Genomic DNA, 15,562 nt, shown 5'->3' on the forward strand with positions numbered 1-15,562 from the left:
TGAATTCATCAAATGTTCCCCCCCTTGTGTCTTTTATGAACACATTTGTAAACTGTTTTGTACCCTGTGAAACTCAGAGTTTTACAAGAAACCTGCATCTTTTTTGCTCATTTAAAAAATCTCCACTATTAAGGTCAGTGGCACCTGGAATAATTGAAAGTCTGTCAGTCTGGCTGTATGCTTGGGCTGTCATTAAATTGCCTTTAGTGCATAAGCAATAGTAGACTATCAACTCTATGCAAAGTAAAACTCATTAATATTTCCATATTTTTTGCATACACAACCCTCAGATGCCTCTTCAGTTATTAACCTTCTGGCATACAAATATAGTTCTTCACCTTTTCACTACTGAAAATACCTGAGCATTTTGAAGTATTTTTACAGTAAACAAAGTTCCAGCTTAGGTGCCTTTACAGGTACAAGTGATTTTTCACAGACCGATACCTGAGTTAAGTATGAAGAAATCTGGAGTCAGGTCATGCGAAGTTTTAGAGTAGCAGGTGGAAGGACCCACAGTGATAAGGAAAAAGATTAAGAAAAAGAAAAAGAATAAAATCATCACAATTTATTTCATTAATTCTCATTTAAATTAGAATAATTTCATTAATTACCTAGGCTATGTTCCTCCTCAGTAAATTTTATATCAACTAGTGTCTTTTGTTTATGGGTGGGGATGGAAGCTGAGTTTGTTTGTTTGGGTTTTTTTGGGGGGAGTTGTTTTTGTGGGTGTTTTGGTTTTTTTTTTTTTGTTCCTTATTTGATTTGTTTGTTTTTCAGAACTTAGAGATAAGACACTAGTGGGTAACAGCTAATTTTCTAAATATTTTTTTTTCAAACAGCTTTACTTTTCATCATTGCTTTAGCAGGTTTCCATCTCTAAAATTAAGCTTTCATCTCTAGCAAAAACAAAATATGCTCTTTTTTCCCTCAACCTTACTTATGATGGTCTCTTTACTTTTAGCAGCTTTTTATCAACATAATTTATCTGAATTTAGAGATGTTGTTCTACGCTTTATCTAATTTACGCAAGATAAAAGCAAACAGTGAATTTAAAATTGCTGGACACCAACAATAAAAGCACTCCCACAGAAAGTCAAACATTAATTCTCAAACCAATGTATCATAGGTACAGAAAAATAGATGTTTTAGTGTATACAATGTATATGAATTAATTTCAAAAAAGTCATGCTCAGAACATTTTATTATCTGTAATGAGGCTATCTACCTACCCACATATTGGTTAAGATGCTTAACAAAAGGCTTGTGAGAAAGTTAACTCAGAGCAAAAGCTGCAGATTCCTGTCTGAAGGCCTTACCAGAAGGCCTTACACTTTCCCTGTAATAGCTAGGGAGTAAACTCTGTTCCTACCAGGCAGACAAAATATTTAATACCATTAAGCATGCAAAGTACATTCTGCCTTTGTTTAGATGAGGAACAAAATAGAAATTAGCAGGTTAGGCAGAACACAGCAGAGAATTGCCTCTCAATTTGCACAGCAGAAAGCAAACATCACTTAAGTTTAAATTAGGGTTTTATTCAAAAGGATTATTAATTCTGTGTTTGTCTATTGATGTTTACCTTCATATCCCCTTTAGAGAAAATATTTATGTTATATTTATAGTAACAGCTGTTAGTCCACTATTTATCAGTTGTCTGATGTTAGAAGTGCTGAGAGAAGCAAAAGCCAAAAAGCGTGTGATACATGAATGTAACCATGTTATACTGACAGATTATTCTTTTCCTCTGTGCAAAAGACAAATAAGGTCTAACTTTTGTTTCCTGCCTCTTTGAAGATTTTCACCTCCAACCTAGACTAAAATATGTGTTTTCTCAGTTCCTGTCACTGGTGTATGGAAGGATTAACTCCGATTGCATTTTGCAAACTCTTTTGTTAAAAAGCACTCTTTCCCACATTTCTGAGGAAGTATCAAGTGACCAAAGAAATTAAATTGTCATAATGCATTGATTTCACCAAAGCATCAACAAAGTATTCTGAAAAGGTGTTTTTGCAGGTGAAAGAAGAAATACTTTTGATCTTTTTCCTTACTCTTGCATTAATGTAATGCATATGTTATATATGGCATATGTTTAAATCATGTTGGTCATGATATGATTTCACAAAACCAGAAGATAAGCTTCCAAACCATGCTGATATCTTTTGTGGGTTTTTTAGGCCCAAAATCCTGGCTAGAACTGTGGCTAGAAAAGTAAGAACAACAAAAGAAATTGAGGACCATTTGATAATAGAAAAATGTGACCATATTTTAGATTTCTGAACTCTCTGTATTTTAGACTGGAGAGAGCAAGCTGCAGTACAGCCAGCCTGTGAGACACAACATTCTCTGAGGCTTGTTATACATACTGGGAAACTCAAACCAGTTATAGAACTATATGGCTGTGACTTTTGACACTAGAGGCCCAAATTTCTTACATTAATACCTTGAAGAAAAGAGATATGTAAATCAGAGTAGGCTAACAAATGTTTTCATATGCTGGTAAAAAAATCTGCAAGTAGATTCCAATGTGTTCAGCATCCTTAAGCACACAAGCAACAGCACAAGGTACAAATCAGTTCAGGACAGTAGCTTCATAGCACACATTTTGTGGATGTGTTTTACCATATTCCCCACAGTTTAAAAGCACCTAGCATTTAATAATTAAAGGTAGAATAACTATTTATTTCCCTAGAGACTAAAAAAAAAAAAAATCCCACCATTATGACAAGAAGATATGAAGATTTGCATAAATGTGTATATCTGAAACTGAATAGAACATTTTTCTTTCTGATAGACTAACAAGTTGGATGGATGAGAATGTTTGATTACCAGGTGTATTTATAGGATTCCTGTTTCTGACACAGGTCAGGGCAACTAGCATCACAAGCAAACTCCTTATCCATCTGCTTGGATTAATGATTTTCTAGAAGGAGTAAAATTTGGGATTAAAGTCAACATTTAAACTAAGTGACTTAATGCTAGCAAAAGAAAATTGCAAATATTTGAAAAAAATATCTATGAATGATAGGTCAATTTTTTTTTCTAACATAGGATAGCTAAAGTGAGAACTATCAGTCAAAAGTGCAATCTCCAGTTTTGAGATGACACAACAGTTTTTATTTCCAGAAAACGTGGTGTGCCCAAACTCTAGCTGTTCTATATTCATGGGACACAATAAAATCTTGTAAGGGTCTATGATGGTTTTATTATTAGTGGGAGGAGATACAGATTTGGAGTGTTTCAGGTCCTTCTGTGTTCTTTTTAAAAAGGAATTAAATTCCAATGCAAAGAAAGCCAGGGTCAGCTGTTATTAATCCTTAACAGGAGCACAGGATGCGATATCAAAACATTGCAAAATCAGATGCAGAATTCAAGCAACTTTAAGTGAGATTCAAGTGCATAAACCATGGAACTTATCAGGAAAATACATATCCAAATTTTAGAGTAGCTCAGATTTTTTCAAAATACGTCATTAGTAAATGACATGTGTGACTGTTACGGTTTGATACTGGTGCAATGCTAGCACCTATGAAAATACACTTTTCTAACATAAATTCTGTGAGATGTTATCAGGAACAGAGCAGAGCAGGCTTAAGCTCAATAACAAAGGAAAAAAAAACTTTATTAAACTACTGCTACTACAGAAGACACACACATTAAATCTAGGATGAAGACCCTCCAAAACACTCCTCCTTCAACCTAATTTCTGAAACAACTACTATGAAACATCACCCAGGCTTCCTAATTAAGTTGCTACTTTTCAGATAATCAATACTCAGTCCATCTAGGGAGAGAAGAATCTCTCTTGCACCACAGACCCCCCAGGAAACAGTTGCCACTTCCTGTGTTTCCATGTCACACATGGCAACCGCCCAGAGAAAATTTGCTAGTGTGACACTCTCTTTTCTATGTCACAGTGCTCTCACTACTGTGTTTGGACAGACTACCCATAGGGCTCCTTTAAGGATGCTTTACTACAGACTAAAAGAGACAGCAGTTCAGTTTCTCATTTTGGGACTACAGTCCCCCCATTTTCCCCTGGGGCCAAGGGTCTAAGAACAGAGATCATCTTCTTCCTGAAGACAGAGGGCATCACCATTCCCTCCTCAGCTTTTTTCTGTTCTTGCCATTCTTGTGCTGGTGGTTGCTGAAGCAGGTCTCCTTGGGTCACCACTGCATCCCCCTAAAATGCAGTCTCTATTGCAGGAGAATTTGGTTTAGTCTATGGCTAACGAGAAAGGTTTAGCTAAAAGCTACTCCATCATCTCTTCTTACTTAAAAATTTCTTCTAACATCTCAGGTTTCAGACTGTCTCTCTTCTACTATAAATCGAGGAAGAGTAATATTTTATAAAGCTTTCATTTCTCAGGAAAGGGTTAAAAGTTCAGACTCCTAGGACGGCTGAAATTTCTATTTAGAACTAACTCTAACTCCCCCACTGGGCATCTCCCCCCACTTCTCTTTCTCCTCTGCTAGCAAATTTCCAGGTGCCGTCAAGCTCTGTCTCTTTCCCTCTAGGAGAGGGAGAAGAACAAAGGCATCTCCGCTTCTCTCCACCCTTCTGTCTGCAGGAGCTGGCTCCTTCTACTCTTTCAGCCCCCTCGGCCTACCTTCCCAGGCCGCATGGCTTCCCCTCCCCCACCCAGCCTGTGGCAGGGCAGGGGATGTTTGCACTGCACTCTGATGGGAACTAAAGGTGACAGTTCCCCTGGGAGTTCTTGCTTTTAACCCCCTGTGTTCTCAGAGGCGTGTCTGTACTTTCAGTAGTCACTCTAAGTACCAATATCTAAACTTGACTACTGATTAGTTTGACCCAACTTCTTAAGAAAATTCACTTCTATATCAAACCACAACATCGACTTCCAGTTGTAGATACAATTTTACAAAACAAGTTACCATGTGATCTGCTTCTTATTTTGTACTTTTCCTTTCATTTTCAGGGAATCAAAACTGAAAGGTCTAACATTCATGAACAATTTTTATCATTTGGCTTGAAAGGGGTAGAAGAGAGGAATAGATAACAATCAATCATTGATCATTGTGTAGTGGTTTCTGGGTTTTGTTTTGGTAATAGGGTGATATTCAATCAAAAAGTCACAACAACATTTGATATTTCCCAGAATAATTGAGCAAGTCATGGGGTTAAATAAAACAGTGAGATGCAAATACAAGATATACAGAAGACATCCATATTTTGAGATCTACACTCAGTTTAAATTTTCTGGCTCCTTTCTTGAAGCGCTGCTACTACTGAAAGAAAAGGATTATGTCTTAAGCTTCTCTGCCCTAAGAACACCACAGGAAATGTACAACATAACAGATTCCTAAATTATATAAAGTACCTTGTGGTTAAATGAATTTTGCTTCTTTCCAGCCTCCTCCCTCAAAAAAGCAAAAATGCATATGTATTGCTCTGAACAAAATAAACAAACAACGTGAACATTTCCAGAGAACTACTTAACTGAAAATAAACTTTCTACCTGGACTATAAAGTTCAAGTCAAAGGACAGGGGCTGCCTGTACTGATCAGTGTTGATGATTCAGATCTTAATGGTTCTGTCATACTAGAAAAGATTGAAAAGAAATGGTGGAAGGATGATGCTACATGTCTCCTACATCCAGTCTGTACATCACCCCAGGCAAAATTCACCTGTCTTTGGTAATTAAGCATCCTCAAAAAAAAAAAAAAAATATTCCATCCATAGAAAAAGAGAGCTTATGCCTTCCTCATGCTTGTCTGGTGCTTTACTGGGACAAAAGGAAGAAAGCTTTGGATGGAAACAAAGTAGGAAAACCAGTTCTGAACATTCTGCACATAAAAAACAATTTTAAAAGGGCTTAATCAAGAGTAGGGTTTATATACCAAAATTCCCTTTCATTTTGAAAGTACTACAATTCCAGGTAGCTTCATGTGCTCTTTTTTTTTTTTTTTTAAAGCCCTCAAGTTTTCCCCATGTACTTTTTTGTCTTATCAGAAATGCCTGAATTAAGAAACACTTATTAAAGAGAATTGTAATGTAATTCATCTTAAAAGCTGGCTAGAAAGATGTCATATATATGGGTTTTATAGGAGAGATTTTTAGGTACAGTGTGTCGCTACATTCCTCTTCCTGATTTAAATAACCACACCTACCTTACTTTAGTGTTCTGTGGAAATCCAATCCAAAATGTTTTAAAATAGCATTAGTTACCCAGCTTATCCTGCTGTTCACACAACATTCTTTATATATAAGTTGTTAGGTTTTTCTAATTATCAAATGCAAACAATATTGACAGCAGCAGCATCTATTATTGTATCTTCATTATCATGCTCAGTTACAGCTGAGGCATTTTTAAAGCCAAGAGAATGTGATAATTATGCTTGGTACAACCTTACTATTACTACATGTTTAACATGTCAACAAAGGAACACAGCACAGTTAAATTAGCATATGTGAAAAATGAAGGTGCCTAATAATTATAACCCATTCTCTCCAATTTTAATCAGATATCTGAATATTAAGTTCCTAACATTACAGTTTATTATCTTTGTCTGGGTCATGGACTCCCATTATGTTCAAAGTGAAGGATGCCTTCTGCAAATACATTGGAAAGTCTGTATACATACACAAATACTGCAAGGCAGGATCACCTGTAGGACTTTTCAGTCATACCAACTGGAGTTGCCCAGGTCTTGGCAGGGGTCTGCTGATTCTGTGGTCATCAAAACACTGGCCAGAAGTGAGGTAAAAAAGAGTGAGCTCCCCTTGTGAGCTCCATGGGGAGTACAGGAAGAGGGACACGAAGATTCTGGCTGTCAGATTCCTCTGGAGGGTCCCAGTCCCATGGAGAGGAGCCCACACTAGAGCAGGGAAACAGAGAGACCAGGTGCAGCAGAGAAGACAATGACCCCACCATTTGCCATCCCCCTCTGCTGCTCAGTCAAGAGGTAAAAGAGTCAGGAGAGAAAGAGTGAAGTTAAGATTGGAAAAAAAAGAGGGACTGAGGTAAGTGGGAAGGCATTTTATGTTGTTGGGTTTCATTTCTTTGCAGCATCCACTTCTATTTTAACTGGCAATAAACTTTTTTCCTAAGTCAAATATGTTTTGCCCATGAGGTTGTTGGCAAGTGATCTCTCTGTGTTTATTTTGACCCACAACCATCTTCTTATTTTCTCCCCAGAAGGGTGGGTATGCCTGGCAGCTGGCCAGGGTCAACCACCAAGCTGCTAATCAGATATCAGAGAGCTGACTGCACTGCTTGTCAGAGACACCACAGACATTCACACCAATGGTATTGACTAAATGCAGTGTAAAAGCATTAAACATTGGGGTTTTTACAGATCTATTTGAGGAGAACTAAAGTACACTAAATTAATTTGTAAGATGAATTCTGCAAAGTTAAATTTGAAGCTTTCTACTTCAAGTTGTAACAGCCTGTCCTTAGCACAATATTCACATCCAGAACAAATCTATGAAGGTCAGGATTTCATCTCTCCCTGACACAGACTCTTGGGATCACAGACTCATGAAAGGAAACATGAGATCCTAGTGGAAGATGTCCCTGCCTGTTGAAGGGAGGTAGGGACTAGGTGATTGTGAAAGTCCCTTTCAACCCATACCATTCTATGATCCAGACAACATTCCTCCTCTATGAAATAAATAGGGAAGTGATACCAAAGGAATCCAATTATGCTGTCCTTTCAGTAAACAAAAAACACTGACAAGGTCTAAGTTTAGCTCAGTTTGCCCTCTAATGACCACAGAAGAGCTGCCTAAATAGCTGTATGTCAGGAGGGGAAAGACCTCACAGGGAACTCTTTTTACTTGCCTGTTGTAGGTAGCAGTTCTTTAAATTTCAGCTTGAGCTGCAAATCCAATATCGGGCACTAATGCCTGAAACCAATGGCAGAATTGGAGGATTTGCTACTCACTTCTATGTTAAGCAACTTGTGATGTGAGCTTTTCATAGAGAACATGGTAACCACCCTGAATTCACATGCTATTCTACATCTCTTAAATTGCTATTCTACATCTCTTACATGCATCGGCAGCAACAACATAAATCATACTGCTTTGATGAAAGTCTCTTCATGTCTGCATTTTCAAAAGTGTGCAGGAAAGTTTAAATGCACTGCATTTTCAATCACCACAAACACAGTGATAATGCAGCTTTGCAATAAGACAGTCTTCACACATTGGCCTCTAACAGGATTTGAAAATTTTCATCAAACCACAAATGACATACTCAAAGCACCGAAGTCACCCCGCCTGGTCCTTTTACAGGTGACTAGATTACACAGAGTAATTCTGGATAAGAAATAGTAAAGTAAAGATCAGTAAAAAGCTTGAAGCAAAAAGTAAAATGTTTTAATCCTTTCATTCAGCTATGAATGAAGAACAGCAAGTCAGGAAAAGGAAAATCTTCTATAATAAAATTTGTAAGATCATATACCAAGTAAAATGATGCTTTTCAAGTTTGTGTTTTTCTCTCTCACTTCTGAATCCATAAATGATATGTCAAAATCACATACATATAATTAAGATGTTTAGTTCACAGAAAAAATGAATTCAAAGGGTATTGAAAACAAATAGAAAATAATATAACTGAAATTCAAGCAAAAAAAGACAATGGAAAAAAATTTAAATAATTTATGCAATGAACCTCTAATTTTCCTCAATAAATTCTCCTGAAATTAAAAAGAAACAGAATTTGTATCTATTAATATCTTCCCAAATTTAAAAAAAAAAATCCACAAAAATAAAAAGGAAAATTATGTACTTCTTTACTTTTGTTCACTTTACTTCCTGGATTAATTTCATTAAGCCACCCTTAATTTAATTTACAAAGTTAACTTTTATGCTCAATGCAGTTTGCCAGGATAGTAGGCTGAGTTTGTGAAGGATTAATTTTCTCTTATAAATGAATGAACAAGATTGGAGGAAGATATAATGAATGATTAAGTGATTGCAGTTAACCAAAAAGTTTCATTTTGTTCCCTTATGGAGAATGATGGAATATCATTTTATTGAAATCCATTATCATAATGAGAAGATATTCTATGCTTGATCTTAGCCAAAAGGCCGGTGAGGATATTTTAATGACTTACTCCTTCTGCTTAATAGGGAGATTTCATAATTACTGAAACTACATCTGTTTGATTAATGAGCCTTTTCCAGCATCCATGCATCTTCTTTTAGTTTGGCTGATAAAATACACTTGGAAGCACATGCACATAGGTGTTTTTCTTCCTGCATATATGTACCAGTAAAATATTATTGAGAAAAAAATAGAAACTACCTCAGATAGGGCAATATAATTCTGATTTTCATTATTATAAATAAAAGTTTGCAATTTTCCCCTCCACTTCTGTCATACAGAAAAAATGAAGTTTGCAATAAACATTTAAGTAAAACTTGCAGTGAATTTTATGGCCCATCTCATGGATACCCTAGGATCGTTTGCAATCAAATGGGAAAAAGAAACAATCAACCCAGGAAATATATAAACAAAGGCCCACTGATGCTGTGAAATTATAAATGCAGTGCCAACACATATTATCCATTTATGAAAATGATTGCAATTATTTTCAAGTTTGTTTTCACAGGTTGTTCAAAGACTATGAAATTGTGGTATGACTTATGCCAAAATTCCTCCAAATAATTTCAACTTCAAGGCCCATCATGTGATATTTGAAGCGTAGAAATCATAAATGAAGACCTATGAATTAATCCTCATGCTTAGACTTGCCACATGTGGCACTAGGAAGAATAGATTTAAAAAGAGTATCAGGAAAATAGTACAAGAAAAGGCTGCTAGAACTTTCCACAGGCAAGAATTTAAAGAAAAATGATCATTAAATAAGGTATCAACTATGTTCCTTAGTTATTTCAAAGAAGAAAATATAGTATGGCCATATCTGAATAGCTGATATAAAGGTATTTTGTATTATTTACAGAATGAAAAGGTATTGCACAACTATTGCATTATCTTGACCTCAAATCTGTCTTCATTAATAGAGTTCTCTGCTGAAATGTCAAATCATTTCTTCATATCTCTGTTTTACTGCCCCAGTTGCTAATTCTTTATTAAGGGCATTTAAAAGGAAAAAAAAAAGCCTATTTTTCTCAAATAAAAACAAACTTAAAATACATTAGTGTATTGTCTTTTACATTATTCACAATTCATAGGTGCTGAATTACCTTCTGTATCATGGTAGTGCAAAAAAATTCTCATGTATTATCTGTTCTGCTGTTTCTAATATGATATTAAAATACAGTTGTCAATCTGTTCACTTAATAGTCTGTGAGCCAGCTATTTCTGAGACACATTTCTTGAATTCTTATTATTTCTCAGCTAAGATCTCATCTTCAATATGAATACTCCCTTTTTTTGGTGTTGATAATGGCAAAATACATGTGTTCAAAACGTTTAGGGGAGAAACATACTGTACTTCAGTATAGGTAACAATAAGACACGGAAAAATCAAACCTAAGTACCACTTACAAAAACTGTTCTACTCACCCGAAAGTCCATTTTGTGTTCCTTTAATGTTTAGGAAAGAAAATGCTTACCTTGGAGCATTATGCAGGGTATTGCCTACGAAATATAATTTCTAGGTCACAGACTGTAACTCATTAAGCCTATGCTCCCATTTTTTACCCCAGAAACAATGTCAATAGTTGTATGGTACTTTGGAAATTTATTGCGCCATTAGAAGGAATTCCAAGAACACAACACACACCTCTTCCAGAATTGCAAGATGGCAGAAGAACACATCAGTTACATTGTGCTCACATCACCTCTGTTCTAAATTTGTTCAAAACTTGAAATGGTTATAGAAATATAATCTGAAGAGCCCTAGGGGCTGTTGGGTAAACATATGTCAAAATCCCCAGTAAAAACTTTTGTCATTAAAATGTCCGATTTTTTGCTATCTCCATATAAAACAAGAATTTTTTTTTTATTGTAATGGGAAGACTATGCCATTCCTTGTAGGTATCTGTGTGCATTTGTGTTTAGGGGTAATAGAAAGCTACTGGCCATAAAATAATTAAAAGTTATATAAATATACAAAGAGACTTATTTTCTGTGGTCTTTTGATAGTCCTGGCTACAGACTGTTTTAAGAGAAAAAAATAGAGCTTGGAATTACACTTTGAAGTAAGGTAAATCAGTCTCCACCAATCAATTTCTTTCTGTGATCAAATGTGATAGTGTATTGACTAAGACATAAATTTTGTACAGCATTTCACATAGAAATTTCAAGTTAAAATAAAAAAATATGGGAAATAGCCCAACTTTCATGCTTTTATTTTATCAAGAGAAAATGCTTAGGCCCAACAGGTGCCTCCCAAAACAAACCACCCCTTCAACAATTGCATAAGGGAAATACCTGGAGATATTTCTCCATTGCAGAAAAGCCAGACTGATTGCTGTCAGTTTCCAGACTAAGTTTATGAATGGGAATGCTGCATGTTTGGGATAGTGCTCTCTGCAGCCATATTGAATGATGGACATGAAGAGCACTGAATTCCAACTGCAAAACCAAAGAATTGTAATTGGCTTCAGGGGAAGACGGCAGCTTATCTGAAGTGTAATGAGATCAGATTTTAGCCTAGTGCCAATATTGCAGTTTTCAGGCATGATTACGTAGCAATTAGTTCATGATCATTCTCCTTTTCAGTTCTGATCAGTCTTTATGAGAATTTGTTGTATCGCCTGTGGATAAAAGAAAATTGCTTCTGTGTAATGGAAAATGGAAGGCAAAACAGGTGTAAGCAGGAAACAGACCAGCAATAATTGAACTAATAAGCTCAGAATATTACCATTAATACAGCTATACCCTTTAAGTTTAGAGGCACTAAATAATAATTCGTATTTATTAAGTCTCGTGAAATCACTCTTCTGTTTCAACAGCATGAAGAAGTGATTTTGTCACAGATAATACCTTTGCAAGCAAAGCAAAAGAAGATCACTGAAAAAGTAAGGGAGAAGTTATCAACAGAAAAATATTTATGCATAGGGCTTGGATAACCCCTAAAAAGTTAAAACTTCCAAGGTATTAAGTAACTATCCTAGACAGTTCAGTACATTACTTACAAGGATGCCTGGTATGATAAAATATCTGCTGATACAATTTGTGTTTGAAAACAAAATAAAAAAACCTAAACCAACTGGGCATCAAGATTCACATTCTTTATGGAGAGGACACAGAGGAGACCAACAGGGCACACTTGCAAGTGAGCTATAACTGCAACAGGATTCCCAGCTGGACAATTTTTCCTTATAATTATGACAGAATTAAGCCATAAAATTGTTCCATTGGCCAAAGAGAACCTGAATGACTTGGGACTCACAAGACAGATAGTTGAGCTTCACCACGATTGTTTTCTAAAAGAAAAAACCTGAGTACTAAAAGTCACAAGATTAAAACCTTTGTCTCTTGAAAGATATGGAGAATAGCTGATATGGATAAAGTATTATTAACTAGAAGTCTGCCAAAGAGAATGAGAAAAGTTACAAAAATGGGTAAAAAGTTAAAGGATAAGACAGCAAAAGAGAAAGAGAAAAAGCAACTCTATCAATAACTATTAAACACAAGAACTTAGTGTACTGTTTGAAAGCCAGAGTCAGGCTTTCTTCCCAGCTCATTAGCTTTCATAAATCAAAAATAAAATTTCAAAAAGACATAATTCACTAACACTTTATCCATGTTATGCACTCATGATTCATTACAGGCAGCTGAAAGAACCAGTTTTCATCCTTTTTGCCCCTTGACAGCATGCACACATATAATCAGTAAAAGCTCCCTCTAGTGATACACTTGTTCAAACCAAGCAATTATAAATTATCTTAATGGAAACATTAGTAGAGCTCAACTTTCACAGAAGTTAGACAACAATTCACTGTTTAGTAGCAAGTAATTTACATGGCCAAGAAAAAAAATATAATCCAACAAAACACTGTAAATTAATTTTTTATATTAGCATTTTTTCTAAAAATATACACAAGTCTTCATTCTTTTTGCCCACACAATACTGTAATATCATTGCATCATGTGATCTTTCTCTTATTAGGCACTGCATTTTACATAATCGTGAAAGCTGACAGCTAGTATGAAAGAAGTAACTCAGAAAGAAGAATTTTAAAAAAAGTTAGAGGAAGAATGAGCAAGATGAGTATGGACTTTTTTGTGTTGTTCCATGGTCTCTGTATCAATACCGAGTTAATAAACTCAGCAGTGTTCACAATCCACAAACATAACATGGGGCAAGTGATTCTTTTTAGGGTTCTGTTGTGAAGAAAAAGAAAAAAAAATACATCACAAAACACTGCACTGATGATTAAGTACCAGTCAGAAGACCAATGCAAACATAGTTGCATATGAAAGTCAAAGTGAAAAACAACACTTGTTTTAAAATCAGTTGTGGAAAGCTGGACTAAAAAGTTTAGAAATCAATTCAGAAATGGTTATTAGCAAAATAATCCCCAGAAATGGATCAAATGGGAGTAGAACTATTGAAGAAAAGGGAGTGGGGAGAATTATAATAATAAAATAGTCAGTGAGATATGTACTCAAACTAGAATAGAAAGCAAAGCCATAAAACTGATTAAAGAGCAAAGGGAAGCAGAGACATTTTAGTGAAAGAAACTTGCACGTGATATGAATCAACAAAACAGATAACCTCAGTGGAAATAAGTTACAGTCATAAGAGAAAATGACTTAATAAATGTACTTTGATAGGTCCATAAATCTCTGCACTCTATAAGAGTCAACAGTTTTACTTCTTTATTTAAGGAAAACAAATGTTTGTTTTGATTTGATGGAATAAATAAAGGGGTTTCAGAAAGTGAGACGCCACTGGGACTGTTAAAAGTAAGAGCTAAAAATTATCCAAAGAATATCACAAGCTCAAGAGTGCCAACCTACCAATATTTGTGTGATTAACAATACTTTAAGAAGCAAAAGAAAGACTGAAACTTGGACTGTGCAACTCTTCTAATCACAGGCAGATCTCCCCCTTATTGGGAGCCCAAACCCAGTCAGAAGTAAAATGATACCTGGAAATGGAAATATAGAAAGGAAGAAGAAATAGAAGACCTATATCAAAACACTTTGAAGACAGCATATTCTAGTTTGCTTTTACACAGTCTGTAAAAAGGGTTTTCTTTATCAAGCAGAGAAATGCTTTGTATTTAAAGCTCTATCACTTTCGATAGGTAACGAATGCTAGAGAATAGAAAAACCCACAACACCCTTAAATCCCTTAAATGTCCTTTTTTTGGTTTTTTAAAAATAAACTTAGAGTATACTGTTGGAGTTTTTTTCTGCCATGTCTTTGGTTTTCAAAGGGCAATGAAAACATTTTTGTTCTTTCTGTATCTTTCAATTCTAATGCATTTGCTAATCATCTGTTTTGCTACAACCCACCTGCTATTTCATCTGGGTTAATTTACTTTGACAATGAAAGGAAATAATAGTCAGCAAAAATCCAAATCCTTAAGTTTTTTAGAAGTCCCTAATTATCTGCTTAATGAAAGAGGTATTTGTAACTTTTTATCTGTAATTGAACAGAAAAAACCCAAAACCAACCAAACAAAACAGGGTACTTTTGAAGAAAATGTTTAAACAACCCTTTCACTATTTCTCTAACAGACCTAGAGTCCACAAACAGACATTTTAAGCGTCAGGTGCCTGAAATTTTATATGACAGTACAATACTCTTTATACTTACACACCAAGCAACAAGAGACCCTCTCCAGAGCATTTATGATTTATGGTATTATGAGACAGACTGCTCCAAAGCAGAGCCTTTCAACCATCAAGGCTAAAGAGTGACATTGTCTTTATAATATTGCATCTGCACATTTGCTCAAATCATAATTGTCCCTAAACACAGGACACTTACAAATGGCCTGTCATTTGGTAGGCTATCAATTCTCAACACCAGTAGTCATCAATAACCAGCTTTGGCAGAACAAGCAAAGTTCCACTTACCTTCCAAATTACAGAAAGACACCTATCCTTGTCCTGGCAATTAAATTTGATGTTACTGACATAAGCTATTTCTTGATGGAACTCACAATTCATAGTGACAAAAGTGGACAAATTACATGGTGACTTATCTGAGGAAGCTAAATACCATATGTTTCAAGATTTGGCTGAATATGACTGAAAAGGGAAGAAAAAAAAAGTTGAACTTTAGAAAGAGCAATCTCTTTAATAGCAGAGTTTGTAGCAGCAGAATGAGGTATTTTCATGAGGCCTGAAGAGATTTTATGCATAAATGGTTACAAAGGCAAGCATGGAAAGACCTTTGGGATAAAAGCCTGAGTGTTCTTATCAAAAATACTAATGTCCCAGCCCAGTACCTACAGTTAGTGTTCAGCCTACCATTTGCAACAAACAGAACTCAAACACTTCAATTAAAAATTAGAGACTTGCCATGAAAAACAGCCAATTCCATTTCATTCACCTTGACTTATCCATAACAGCTGTAATATCCAGTATTTTAATTACTGCAGAAGAATGAGCTAATTCCACCTCTTTGCCAACAAGTCTTCAAATAAGAGGAGGAAACAAG

General features: G+C 35.4%; 1 protein-coding gene across 1 annotated transcript in view; it reads right to left on the reverse strand.

The window, feature by feature from the left end:
* CNTNAP2 (contactin associated protein 2) overlaps positions 1-15,562 on the reverse strand; it is a 1,032,011-nt gene that overhangs the window by 720,659 nt on the left and 295,790 nt on the right. The window lies entirely within an intron of this gene.

The sequence above is a fragment of the Vidua macroura genome, chromosome 1 (genome assembly GCF_024509145.1).
Source record: "Vidua macroura isolate BioBank_ID:100142 chromosome 1, ASM2450914v1, whole genome shotgun sequence".
Taxonomy (NCBI): Eukaryota; Metazoa; Chordata; class Aves; order Passeriformes; family Viduidae; genus Vidua; species Vidua macroura.